This window comes from Oncorhynchus kisutch, linkage group LG29 (assembly GCF_002021735.2).
Source record: "Oncorhynchus kisutch isolate 150728-3 linkage group LG29, Okis_V2, whole genome shotgun sequence".
Lineage (NCBI taxonomy): Eukaryota > Metazoa > Chordata > Actinopteri > Salmoniformes > Salmonidae > Oncorhynchus > Oncorhynchus kisutch.
The window spans coordinates 25,705,524-25,718,418 of record NC_034202.2 but is presented as its reverse complement, the minus strand read 5'-3'; the positions used below and the strand labels follow the sequence as shown (position 1 = coordinate 25,718,418).

General features: G+C 43.5%; 1 protein-coding gene across 1 annotated transcript in view; it reads left to right on the top strand.

Annotated features, from left to right (window-relative positions):
* Window positions 1-379: 379 nt before the first annotated feature.
* The window catches only part of LOC109874029 (guanine nucleotide-binding protein G(z) subunit alpha), a 54,651-nt gene continuing 42,135 nt past the window's right edge, over window positions 380-12,895 (top strand). The window contains exon 1 of the mRNA XM_020465768.2: window positions 380-660. The gene's annotated coding sequence lies outside the window, so the exon portion shown is untranslated. The remainder of the gene's footprint in view (window positions 661-12,895) is intronic.

Genomic DNA, 12,895 nt, shown 5'->3' with positions numbered 1-12,895 from the left:
CTCTATCATGCATGCTATTCTAGACATGAATGAAACCACAGCCAATCCTACTGTTGACTTATCATAGACCAGAGAAAGAGAATAAGCAGGGTTGTTATACATTGAAAAACACACATAACCAGATTGGTCTCTGTCTGTTTTTATTTCCATGTTTTACATTTTCCCTTCATATTGCAATGCAACAAATAGATTGGATTGTATTCTGTTTTTGTCACCACTCTGTGTTCTGTTTAGCTTGGTGCCATTTCCCCCCTCTGTTTCTCTCATGATTTAATCCTGTCCGTTTCCCCCTTCTCTTTATCTCTGCTGACTCCTCCCTTCTCTTTATCTCTGCTGACTCCTCCCCTTTCGTTATCTCTGCTGACTCCTCCCTTCATTTCCCTCTCCCTCCGCTCTCTGACACACTCAAACACGCACACATGCCCTCCTCCCCCATCGCTGCAGTGTCTCAACTGCCTTGGAGCAAACCAGAGAGGAAATAGAACAGACAATAATAAGAGAGACGAGAAAGAGGGGGATAGAAAGAGAGAGAGTATGAGTGGAAGAGAGAGTGTGTTATAGGAGAATGTTGGACTAAGAGTGGATTGCACACTGCTTATCTCTCCCATGCGAGTGTTTGTCTGCAGTATCCCTGGTGAACGGAACCTGGACGTTGAAACGGTAAGCCTGCCTGCTTTATTTTCTCACACTCTTTCTTTTTGTCATCACCACTAAGTTGGCCCTCTTTGTTTGGCTGGGGTGAGGAGTTGCTGTGTAATTGGATTCAAGTGGAGGAACAGGATCTTTTTTTCTCCTCATGAAGGTGATGTTCTGAGATGGCACCAAGGCAAGGCTGTTTCTCCAGTTCCCTCCTCTCTGTGTAGGTGGACTAGGAGAGCCAGTGTCTGTGTACATATCCTCCTTGATACAGCCTTCATAGATACAGTATATGGTTATGTTGGGTAATGGTAAATAGGGATGTGTGCGTGCTCTGTCCATCTCATCGTTCATGAGCGAATGAGAAGGAGAGAGGTGAGAGAGGTAAGAGAGGGAGAGAAGTAAGAGAGGGAGAGAAGTAAGAGAGGGAGAGAAGTAAGAGAGGGAGAGAAGTAAGAGAGGGAGAGAAGTAAGAGAGGGAGAGAAGTAAGAGAGGGAGAGAAGTAAGAGAGGGAGAGAAGTAAGAGAGGTGGGAGAGAGTGAAGAGAGGTGGGAGAGAAGAGAGGTAAGAGAGAGAGGGGTAAGAGAGGGAGAGAAGTAAGAGGTGGGAGAGAGGGAGAGAAGTAAGAGAGGGAGAGAAGTAAGAGAGGGAGAGAAGTAAGAGAGGTGGGAGAGAGTGAAGAGAGGTGGGAGAGAAGAGAGGTAAGAGAGAGAGGGGTAAGAGAGGGAGAGAAGTAAGAGGTGGGAGAGAGGTAGGAGAGGTGGGAGAGAGAGAAGAGAGGTAAGAGAGGGCGAGAAGAGAGGTGGGAGAGGAGAGAGAGAGAGGGGTAAGAGAGGGAGAGAAGTAAGAGGTGGGAGAGAGGTAGGAGAGGGGTGGGAGAGAGGTGAGGGAGAGGGGTAAGAGAGGTGGGAGAGAGGTAAGAGGGAGAGAGATAAGAGAGAGGGAAAGTGGTGAGAGGGAGAGAGGTAAGAGAGCCAATAAAAGTACTGTCACGTAGGATCTGCTGATGACTGGCTTAGCGAGACAATGAATGTGACTGTGCGGTGGGAGGTGCACACACCCCATGGAGTGTTGCTCTGCAGGCAGGCACTGGGCTGGACAGATGAGCAGTGGCTTCACACCGGCATTTTAGCATCTGCCCTTGCAGCGCTCTGCCTGCCATCCCACATCAACAATAACATCAGCACATCGATCGAGAACCGTGTTGACCCAGGATGGGTGTGTGCGAGTGTGATTCTGAGAAAGTGACAGAGTGTGTGTGTTTCCTGCTCTCCAGTGGCCACAGCAGTGAGGGTCATTTGTGACATTTTGTGTCTCTACAATCCCTCATATCGCTAATGGAGCATTGCCATGACTCGTGGAGTGGGGGTTATTCGGCAATGCAGGGGTGTGTGTGTGTGTGTGTGTGTGTGAGAGAGAACCTGCGCAGGGAGGGGTCGAGAGGCTAGGGGTTTTAACAGTAGGGAGAGAGGAGAGATGGAGAGAATGTAAGGATAAACATTGAGGGGACAGGGCTGTTTAGCCAAGTGTCAGCTGGAGATGATGGACGATGTTGACTTGAGAACTGGCTGCATGCGATAGGCCCAAAGAATGAAGTGAAACAGCCAACATCCAGGCCCTCGGACATCTAAAAATGGAGGCAAAAATTGTGGAATAAAATGCCTTGGGAACCTCTGGAGGAACACAGATAGTGAAATGAACCAGAGGATGTGAGATGAATAGCAACCTCTCCTCTGCTCCTCACAACCTACAAAAGCAGACCACATTGCATGAATTTCTTTGCAATATTAATGTAAACGGGGAGAGAATATAAATGCACCGACGACGGCAAACTGAAATCAAGACTAGCATTTATTATAGCACTTGATGATACAGGCTGGCTTTAATGTGATTATACCATATTCATGTCATGAAGTGCCTATTGAGCAAACATTGGAGGAATACAGGATCTGCTTTCACAAATGAATTAGCTTGTCACTATTTAAATGTAAGATTACATACACAGACTACTAACAGATCACTGTTTTTCTCTCCTTTTTACAAATTGTATGGCAATATTTTATATATCATTTGTCTGGCTATGTAACTGCAGTGTAACTTCTACATACAAAGGATAGACAGCCAAAGCATGTCTAGTGTCACTCTTGCAATCATCAATCCCAAATAAAATCATTGTTCAATCTAAATACCTATCATATTTTTGATGTGATATTATAATAAATGTGATGAATTAAAATCTATAACAATTTCACCTTCAATGTGTAAGATGTCATAAGGTTAGGTTTACACATAGAATGTGCTAGAAGGACCATGTAGAGTAAAAATGTGACGTGTACCAAGCAAATTTAACAACAACCAAGCCCAAATATACTATATATACAACAGTATGTGGACACCCCTTCAAATGAGTGGATTTGGCTATTTCAGCCACACCCGTTGTTGACAGGTGTATAAAATGGAGCACACAGCCATGAAATCTCCATAGACAAACATTTGCAGTAGAATGGCCTTACTGAAGAGCTCAGTGACTTTCAACGTGGCACTGTCATAGGATGCCACCTTTCCAGCAAGCCAGCTTGTCAAATTTCTGCCCTGCTAGAGCTACCCCGGTCAACTGTAACAGCTGTTATTGTGAAGTGGATATGTCTAGAAGCAACAGCGGCGAAGTAGTATGCCACACAAGCTCACAGAGCTGAAGCACATAGTACGTAAAAATCATGCAACACTCACTACCGAGTTCCAAACTGCCTCTGGAAGCAACATCAGCACAATAACTAATCGTTGGGAGCTTCATGAAATGGGTTTCCATGGCCGAGCAGCTGCATACAAGCCTAAGATCAACATGCACGATGCCAAGCGTTGGCTGGAGTGGTGTAAAGCTCGCTGCCATTGGAATCTGGAGCAGTGGAAGGGCTTTCTCTGGAGTGATGAATTCCGCTTCACCATCTGGCAGTCCGGTAGACGAATCTGGGTTTGGCAGATACCAGGAGAACGCTATGCACAGTGCCAACTGTAAAGTTTGGTGGGGGATAAATAATGGTCTGGGGCTGTTTTTCATGGTTCGGGCTAGGCCCCTTAGTTCCAGTGAAGGGAAATCTTAACGCTACAACATACAATGACATTCTAGACGATTATGTTCTTCCAACTTTGTGGCAAAAGTTTGGGGAAGGTCCTTTCCTGTTTCAGCATGACAAAGCCCCCGTGCACAAAGTAAGGTCCATACAGAAATGGTTTGGCCTGCATGGAACACTAACCTCAACCCCATCGAACACCTTTGGGCTGAATTGGAATGTCGACTGCAAGCCAGGACTAATCGCCTAACATCAGTGTCCACCTCACTAATTTGCTTGTGGCTGAATGGAATCAAGTCCCTGTAGCAATGTTCTAACATCTAGTGGAAAGCCTTCCCCAAAGAGCGGAGGCTGTTATAGCAGTACAGGGGGGACCAACTTCATATTAATGCCCATGATTTTGGAGTGAGATTTTCAACGAGCAGGTGTCCACATACTTTTGGTCATGTCGTGTAGGTCCGACATTTCACATCTTGGTGTGCTTTACGTTATTGGGGTATGGCAACGATTTATACTGGTAACCCTAGAGAGAAGAAACTTGACCCATAGTGATGTTTGGCACTATCTCAAGTAGCTGCCATGTCAGTAATAGCTCCTTCTGCATTATGGGAGACGTCCACCAAAGACAGAACTAGTCTGGTCTTTCAACATATGCCTCATCACTCCTACAAGTAAGGGATAATTAACGAGGAGCTATGCGTTCTTTGGAAAATAATGAACATCATGGACGGTGTGTTCCACGACGTGCTTGTATCATGGGGTGAGACCATGGTATAATACAATTCTTAAACTGGGGGGTTAAAGCCCTGAATGCTGATTTGACTGACAGCCTTGGTATATCAGACCGTATACCATGGGTATGATAGAACATTTATTTTTACTGCTCTAATTATGTTGGTAACCAGTTTATAATAGCAATAACGCACCTTGGGGGTTTGTGGTATATGGTCAATATACCACTGCTAAAGGCTGTATCCAGGCACTCCGCATTAAGAACAGCCCTTAGCTGTGATATTTTGGCCATTTACCACACCTCCTCGGGCCTTATTGCTTAAATATATCATCAAACAAAAACATCCAGTAGCCTAAGATCCATCATTCTGTGTCTGTATTTACTATTACACAATAATAAGTAGCTCTCAGGAAATAACTACTGAAACACAGGTCAGGGATCTTAAAAATATTAACTTAGAACATTTCCCCACTTCTATTTACAGCCTAGATGACACTCTATTATGATGTGGCTTGATCACCCATGCAATGAGAGTGTGTTTGAAGCCTGAAGTTGGGCTGAGAGGAGAGGGAATGTGGCTTAACCAAAGCAGTCAGGGGCAGAGTTGTGTGAGCGGAGTTGAGTGGTCGAAAATGCCGCTCATGGAGCGCTCTGGCTGACGCTCCACGGTCTTTCCATTTGCTCTGCTAAAAACCACTGCTAAAAACCACTGATGCTCCAAATTAGCTCCATTCATTAAAATCACAATTTAACCAACACCTATCAATTGTTGTGACTACCTGGCCCTACCATTTGGTTTTGAAGTATTGAAACCATATGATTTAAATGAAAAGTATTATATTAAACATGAAAACGTGAATGTTAGAAGTGCTCATCTTTTCAAATAGGTTACATGTCATATTAAACAGCATATAAACACTGTAAATGGGTCAGGAGCCAGACAGGGAGCCTAAGAAGGAGCAAAAATGAATTATTTAGGCTATATTATTTAAATTATTTCAAAGCTATAGCCTAAAAATAAATACATTGTAAAAGCATTTGCGAGTACGACACACTAGGCTGGTAGTCAGGGACATTAAGCGCTCAGCATTTAAGCAACATTTTGTTGTATTAAATCATTATAGTCTATACATTGTGCATATAGGCTGTGATTTACTTAGAATTATATATAAATTAAACAATGCCTTATTAGGCTCAGTCTACAGTGCATTTGAATCCATTTTTAGAAACACCAGTTTGGCCAGAGTCTGTGGCTTCAGGCTCATGTGGTGGTCCCAGGAGAGCCGGCCAACAGTGGAGAATACCCTCTCAGCATTTGCAGAGCCACTGTGGATGCTAAACACCCATTTGGCCACTTTTGCCAGGCTGGGCAGGGATGCATATTTTTTTTTTTCTATAGGTAGGCCTAAAGGCTTTTAGGAAAAATAACCCAATCAAAACAGAAAGCTCTTTGCAAGTTGGAATACGCCAGGCCTATGGCCAAAATCAATTATGACCTATTGTATAGATAATATAACAAAAATGAAGGAAACTTTTCAGAGATCAGATTTTTTAGTTAATAAATACTTTGCTACAATGACACGTAATTAGCTGCCCACCTCGTTCCTTTATTTTAGCATGTGCAGTAGGAAGTACACCATCATGCTTTCGGGATATGTGTCTTTTCAGATTCCGCAATGATTCTTTAGTTGTGGACACTACATCACCACACTCCCTCTCCTGATCCTCCTCATCTTGATTTTGTCACCTTGATTTTGCACCTGTGTGTTTCTTTATAAAAATATTTAGCGAATTCCATTACAGTAGCTAAAGCAAGGGGCTATAGCAGCACACAAATACATGCTGGGCCGGGCATGCCCCGAGCTCATGAAGTGAGCGCCATTGGAGTGGACTGGAAGGCCGACGCTCCAGAATCTCGCCCTGCGCTCCAGTCCAACTGGGCACGCGCTGCTCCTTGCTCCACTCACATGCTCTGGTCAGTGGTCACTGGTAACCTTGGCTGTAATGATGGATGACAGGGATCAGCTTGTCATACCAAAGTAAATCACACTTCTCCATTGAGCGCGCTAAGGTTTTTCACACAAATTGGTTAAACTCACACACACACACACTCACGTCATGCCATGCCATTGCCCATGTGGTGCCATACATGACACAATGTAATATAATTGCCATATGGGTCTATATTACATACTTGAAATACTGGCACAGCAGTACTAGCGTAGCACAGCATGTTTCTGCCATTTTGAATGGGGCTTTTAATAACCTGCCAGTAAAGTTCCATAAAGAACCTATCAAACAGGGAAAACAACAGTTATGTTCAGTTTCACCCCTGCTAACCAATCTCTAACATTGCCTCAGCTACTCCATTGTGTGACATAATGGCTTGGGACTGTTCTAGGGACAGCTCTAGCTTTAAAGTGTCATGCCCTTGTAGGGAGTAGACCTGGCTGACTTTACCACTTAAATTGATTTATATTATATAGTACATGGGAAATTATACAAAATGCCCCTCTCCTCTTGCACTTAAGTACAATGATTTCTGTGGACACGTTCATGTTATATCATATTACTCTAGGCCTGCAGGCTGTGGGAAAAGCCATCAAATTGTTCTGCTAATTCCTTCAGCAATTGAATAACTCTGATAACCCACTCTGGAATGCAGTAAACACATAAATAACGCTTACTGTTAACTGTTTTTAGCAGGATACACCTTTCTCTTTGTTATTCTGTTAGGTCAAATACTGTGCCATGTCTTGTGACCCATTGTGCTAACTGGTTCTATGTCTGCTGGCACCTGAACCAACCAGTTTCTCTGCTTTTCTCCCCAGACTCAGGATAGGTGTTGCTCTAGTTACAGTGCCTTGCAAAAGTATTCATCCCCCCTTTGCATTTTTCCTATTTATTTGCATTACAATATGTGCTTTAAATTGATTTTTTTTCTTCATGTAATGGATATACACAAAATAGGCCAAATTGCTGAAGTGGAATGAAAAAAATTGAAAAGTGGTGGGTGCATATGTATTCACACCCTTTGCTATGAAGCCCCTAAATAAGATCTGGTGCAACCAATAACTTTAACATAATTAGTTAAAGTCCACCTGTGTGAAATCTAAGTGTGACATGATCTGTCAGATGATCTCAGTAGATATACACCTGTTCTGAAAGGCCCCAGAGTCTGCAACACCACTAAGCAAGGGGCACCACCAAGCAAGTGGCACCATGAAGACCAAGGAGCTCTCCAAACAGGTCAGGGACAACGTGGAGAAGTACAGATCAGGTTTGGGTTATAAAAAAATATCTGAAACTTTGAACATCCCACGGAGCACCATTAAATCCATTATACATTTTTTTGAAAGAATATGGCACCGCAACAAACCTGCCAAGAGAGGGCCGCCCACCAAAACCCACGGACCAGGCATGGAGGGCATTAATCAGAGAGTCAACAAGAGACCAAAGATACCCCTGAAGGAGCTGCAAAGCTCCACAGTGGAGATTGAGTATCTGTCCATAGGACCACTTTAAGCCGTACACTCCACAGAGCTGGGCTTTATGGAAGAGTGTGGGCATGTGGGAGACTCCCCAAGCATGTGGAAGAAGGTACTCTGGTCAGATGAGACTAAAATTAAGCTTTTTGGCCATCAAGGAAAATGCTATGTTTGGTGCAAACCCAACATCTCTCATCACCCTGAGAACACCATCCATCCACACAGTGAAGCATGGTGGTGGCAGCATCATACTGAGAGGATGTTTTTCATCGGCAGGGACTGGGAAACGGGTCAGAATTGAAGGAATGATGGATAGCGCTAAATACAGGGAAATTCTTGAAGGAAACCTGTTTCAGTCTTCCAGAGATTTGAGACTGGGATGGAGGTTCACCTTCCAGCAGGCCAATGCTGTAAGGCATACTGCTAAAGCAACATTCAACTGGTTTAAGGGGAAACATTTATAAGTCTTGGAATGGCCTAGTCAAAGCCCAGACCTCAATCCAATTGAGAATCTGTCGTATGACTTAAAGATTGCTGTACACCAGCAGAACCCATCCAACTTGAAGGAGCTGAAGCAGTTTTGCCTAGAAGAATGGGCAAAAATCCCAGTGGCTAGATGTGCCAAGCTTATAGAGACATACCAAGCTCATAGAGACATATATATGCAAGAGACTTGCAGCTGTAACTGCTGTAAAAGGTGGCATATTTTGCATCTTCAAAGCAGTAGGCATGTTGTGTAAATCAAATGATACAAATCCCCCCCAAAATCTATTTTTATTCCAGGTTGTAAGGCAACAAAATAGGAAAAATGCCAAGCGCGGGGGGGGGGGGGGGGCTGAACTGAGTCAGTTGGACTGAACTGAATTGGGGTGGAGCTTTGTCCGTTCATAGTAACATTACAGTAAATAAGGATTCGATTATCATTGAGTCTTATGAAAATCTACGTCAATTAATTTATATTTCTCTAGTTCCTTCCTCTCTCTCTAATCCGTACAGAACCAGTCCCTGTGTGTATGCCTGAGGACAATGGGCCCTCCTCCCAGCACTCCTTACTGGGCGTAGAGCAGAGGGACTAACAGAGCATCTTTGTGTTCCATTCCTCACACATAACTGTAGTCATATGACAGACAGCAAGGAGGTGGAGGAGGGGAAGGGTGGTGGCGGGGAGGGATGGAGGAAGAGAAGGGTGGTGGCAAGGAAGGATGGAGGAAGGGAAGGTTGGTGGCAGAGAGGGGGGACTGGACTAGAGGACCATCGGGGGTGTTGAAGAGCGTTTCAGGGGCGACATTATTTGTGTGTGTATGTTGCTGCTGGCTGTAGGTCAAGAACCTGGACAGCACGACCAAAGTGTCCCAGGGAAATAAATGAAGCCTACCTAGCTGGCGCATTTGGTTCCTTGGAAGTTGTGGGAACATACATTTTTGGTTTCCCATTGATTCTGGGAACGAAGCCACATGTTTCCTGACAGGTAAATCTGAACTTTTTTTTTTTTTTTTAAAGTTCTGAGAACAGAAATGAACATTCTGCCTGTTCTGGGTACATAAATATTTAGGTTGCAGGGAGGTTCTAAGAATGTTTGACTATGGTTCCTAGAATGTTTTCCTGGGAGGTTTAATTAACGTTCTGAGGACATTTTTTTCAATAAGATATACAGTGAGGGGAAAAAAGTATTTGATACCCTGCTGATTTTGTATGTTTGCCCACTGACAAAGAAATTATCAGTCTATAATTTTAATGGTAGGTTTATTTGAACAGTGAGAGACAGAATAACAACAACAAAAATCCAGATAAACGCATGTCAAAAATGTTATAAATTGATTTGCATTTTAATGAGGGAAATAAGTATTCATTCTCAATCAGAAAGATTTCTGGCTCCCAGGTGTGTTTTATACAGGTAACGAGCTGAGATTAGGAGCACTCTTAAAGGGAGTGCTCCTAATCTGTTTGTTACCTGTATAAAAGACCTGTCAACAGAAGCAATCAATCAATCAGATTCCAAACTCTCCACCATGGCCAAGACCAAAGAGCTTTCCAAGGATGTCAGGGACAAGATTGTATACCTACACAAGGTTGGAATGGGCTACAAGACCATCGCCAAGCAGCTTGGTGAGAAGGTGACAACAGTTGGTGCGATTATTTGCAAATGGAAAAAACAAAAAAGAACTGTCAATCTCCCTCGGCCTGGGGCTCCATGCAAGATCTCACCTCGTGGAGTTGCAATGATCATGAGAACGGTGAGGAATCAGCCAAGAACTACTCGGGAGGATCTTGTCAATGATCTCAAGGCAGCTGGGACCATAGTCACCAAGAAAACAATTGGTAACACACTACGCCGTGATGGACTGAAATCCTGCAGCGCCCGCAAGGTCCCCCTGCTCAAGAAAGCATATATACATGCCCGTCTGAAGTTTGCCAATGAACATCTGAATGATTCAGAGGACAACTGGGTGAAAGTGTTGTGGTCAGATGAGACCAAAATGGAGCTCTTTGGCATCGACTCAACTCGCCGTGTTTGGAGGAGGAGGATTGCTGCCTATGACCCCAAGAACACTATCCCCACCGTCAAACATGGAGGTGGAAACATTATGCTTTGGGGGTGTTTTCATGCTAAGGGGACAGGACAACTTCACCGCATCAAAGGGACGATGGACGGGGCCATGTACCATCAAATCTTGGGTGAGAACCTCCTTCCCTCAGCCAGGGCATTGAAAATGGGTCGTAGATGGGTATTCCAACATGACAATGACCCAAAACACACTGCCAAGGCAACAAAGGAGTGGCTCAAGAAGAAGCACATTAAGGTCCTGGAGTGGCCTGGCCAGTCTCCAGACCTTAATCCCATAGAAAATCTGTGGAGGGAGCTGAAGGTTCGAGTTGCCACACGTCAGCATCGAAACCTTAATGACTTGGAGAAGATCTGCAAAAGAGGAGTGGGACAAAATCCATCCTGAGATGTGCAAACCTGGTGGCCAACTACGAGAAACGTCTAACCTCTGTGATTGCCAACAAGGGTTTTTCCACCAAGTACTAAGTCATGTGTTGCAGAGGGGTCAAATACTTATTTCCCTCATTAAAATGCAAATCAATTTATAACATTTTTGACATGCTTTTTTCTGGATTTATTTGTTGTTATTCTGTCTCTCACCGTTCAAATAAACCTACCATTAAAATTATAGCCTGATCATTTCTTTGTATATATTTTTTTATATATTTCAATGTGCGGGGCTACAGGCTAGAAGCTGTTAAGGAGCATTTTGGTCCTAGACTTGGCACTCCGGTACCACTTGCTGTGTGGTAGCAGAGAGAACAGTCTATGACTTGGGTGACTGGAGTATTTGACCATTTTTTGGGTCTTCCTCTGACACGCCTAATAGAGATCTACCGATTAATCGGAATGGCCGATTAATTCAGCCCGATTTCAAGTTTTCATAACAATCGGAAATCGGTATTTTTGGACACCGATTTGGCCGTTTTTTTTTTTTTACACCTTTATTTAACTAGGCAAGTCAGTAAAGAACACATTGATATTTTCAATGACGGCCTAGGAACGGTGGGTTAACTGCCTTGTTCAGGGGCAGAACAACAGATTTTTACCTTGTCAGCTTGGGGATTCAATCTTGCAACCTTACGGTTAACTAGTCCAACGCTCTAACCACCTGCCTTACATTGCACTCCACGAGGAGCCTACCTGTTACGCGAATGCAGTAAGAAGCCACGGTAAGTTGATAGCTAGCATTAAACTTATCTTATAAAAAACAATCAATCAATCATAATCACTAGTTAATTACACATGGTTGATGATATTACTAGTTATTACTATCTAGCGTGTCCTGCGTTGCATATAATCGATGCGGTGCGCATTCGTGAAAAAGTACCTAACCATACACATCAATGCCTTTATTAAAATCAATAAACAAGTATATATTTTTAAACCTGCATATTTAGTTAATATTTCCTGCTAACATGAATTTCTTTTAACTAGGTAAATTGTGTCACTTCTCTTGCAACAGAGTCAGGGTATATGCAGCAGTTTGGGCCGCCTGGCTCATTGCGAACTGTGTGAAGACAATTTCTTCCTAACAAAGACAGCCAACTTCGCCAAACAGGATGACTTAACAAAAGCGCATTTGCGAAAAGAAGCACAATCGTTGCACGACTGTCCCTTACCATAAACATCAATGCCTTTCTTAAAATGAATACACAGAAGTATATATTTTTAACCTGCATATTTAGCTAAAAGAAATCCAGGTTAGCAGGCAATATTAACCAGGTGAAATTGTGTCACTTCTCTTGCGTTCATTGCACGCAGAGTCAGGGTATATGCAACAGATTGGGCCGCCTGGCTCGTTGCGAACTAATTTGCCAGAATTTTACGTAATTATGACATAACATTTGAAGGTTGTACAATGTAACAGCACTATTTAGACTTAGGGATGCCAACCGTTAGATAAAATGCCGAACAGTTCTGTATTTCACACTAAATGTTTTGTTTTTTCGAAATGATAGTTTCTGGATTCGACCATATTAATGACCAAAGGCTCGTATTTCTGTGTGTTATTATGTTATAATTAAGTCTATGATTTGATATTTGATAGAGCAGTTTGACTGAGAGATGGTAGGCAGCAGCAGTCTTGTAAGCATTCATTCAAACAGCACTTTTGTGTGTTTTGCCAGCAGCTCTTCGCAATGCTTCCAGCATTGAGCTGTTTATGACTTCAAGCCTATGAACTCCCGAGATTAGGCTGGTGTAACCTAGGTGAAATGTCTAGCTAGTTAGCGGGGTTGGCGCTAATAGCTTTTCAATCGGTGACGTCACTCGCTCTGAGACTTGGAGTAGTTGTTCCCCTTGAGCCGCAGTTTTTGTAGAGTGATGGGTAACAATGCTTCGAGGGTGGCTGTTGTCAATGTGTTCCTGGTTCGAGCCCATGTAGGGGCGAGGAGAGGGACGGAAGCTATACTGTTACAC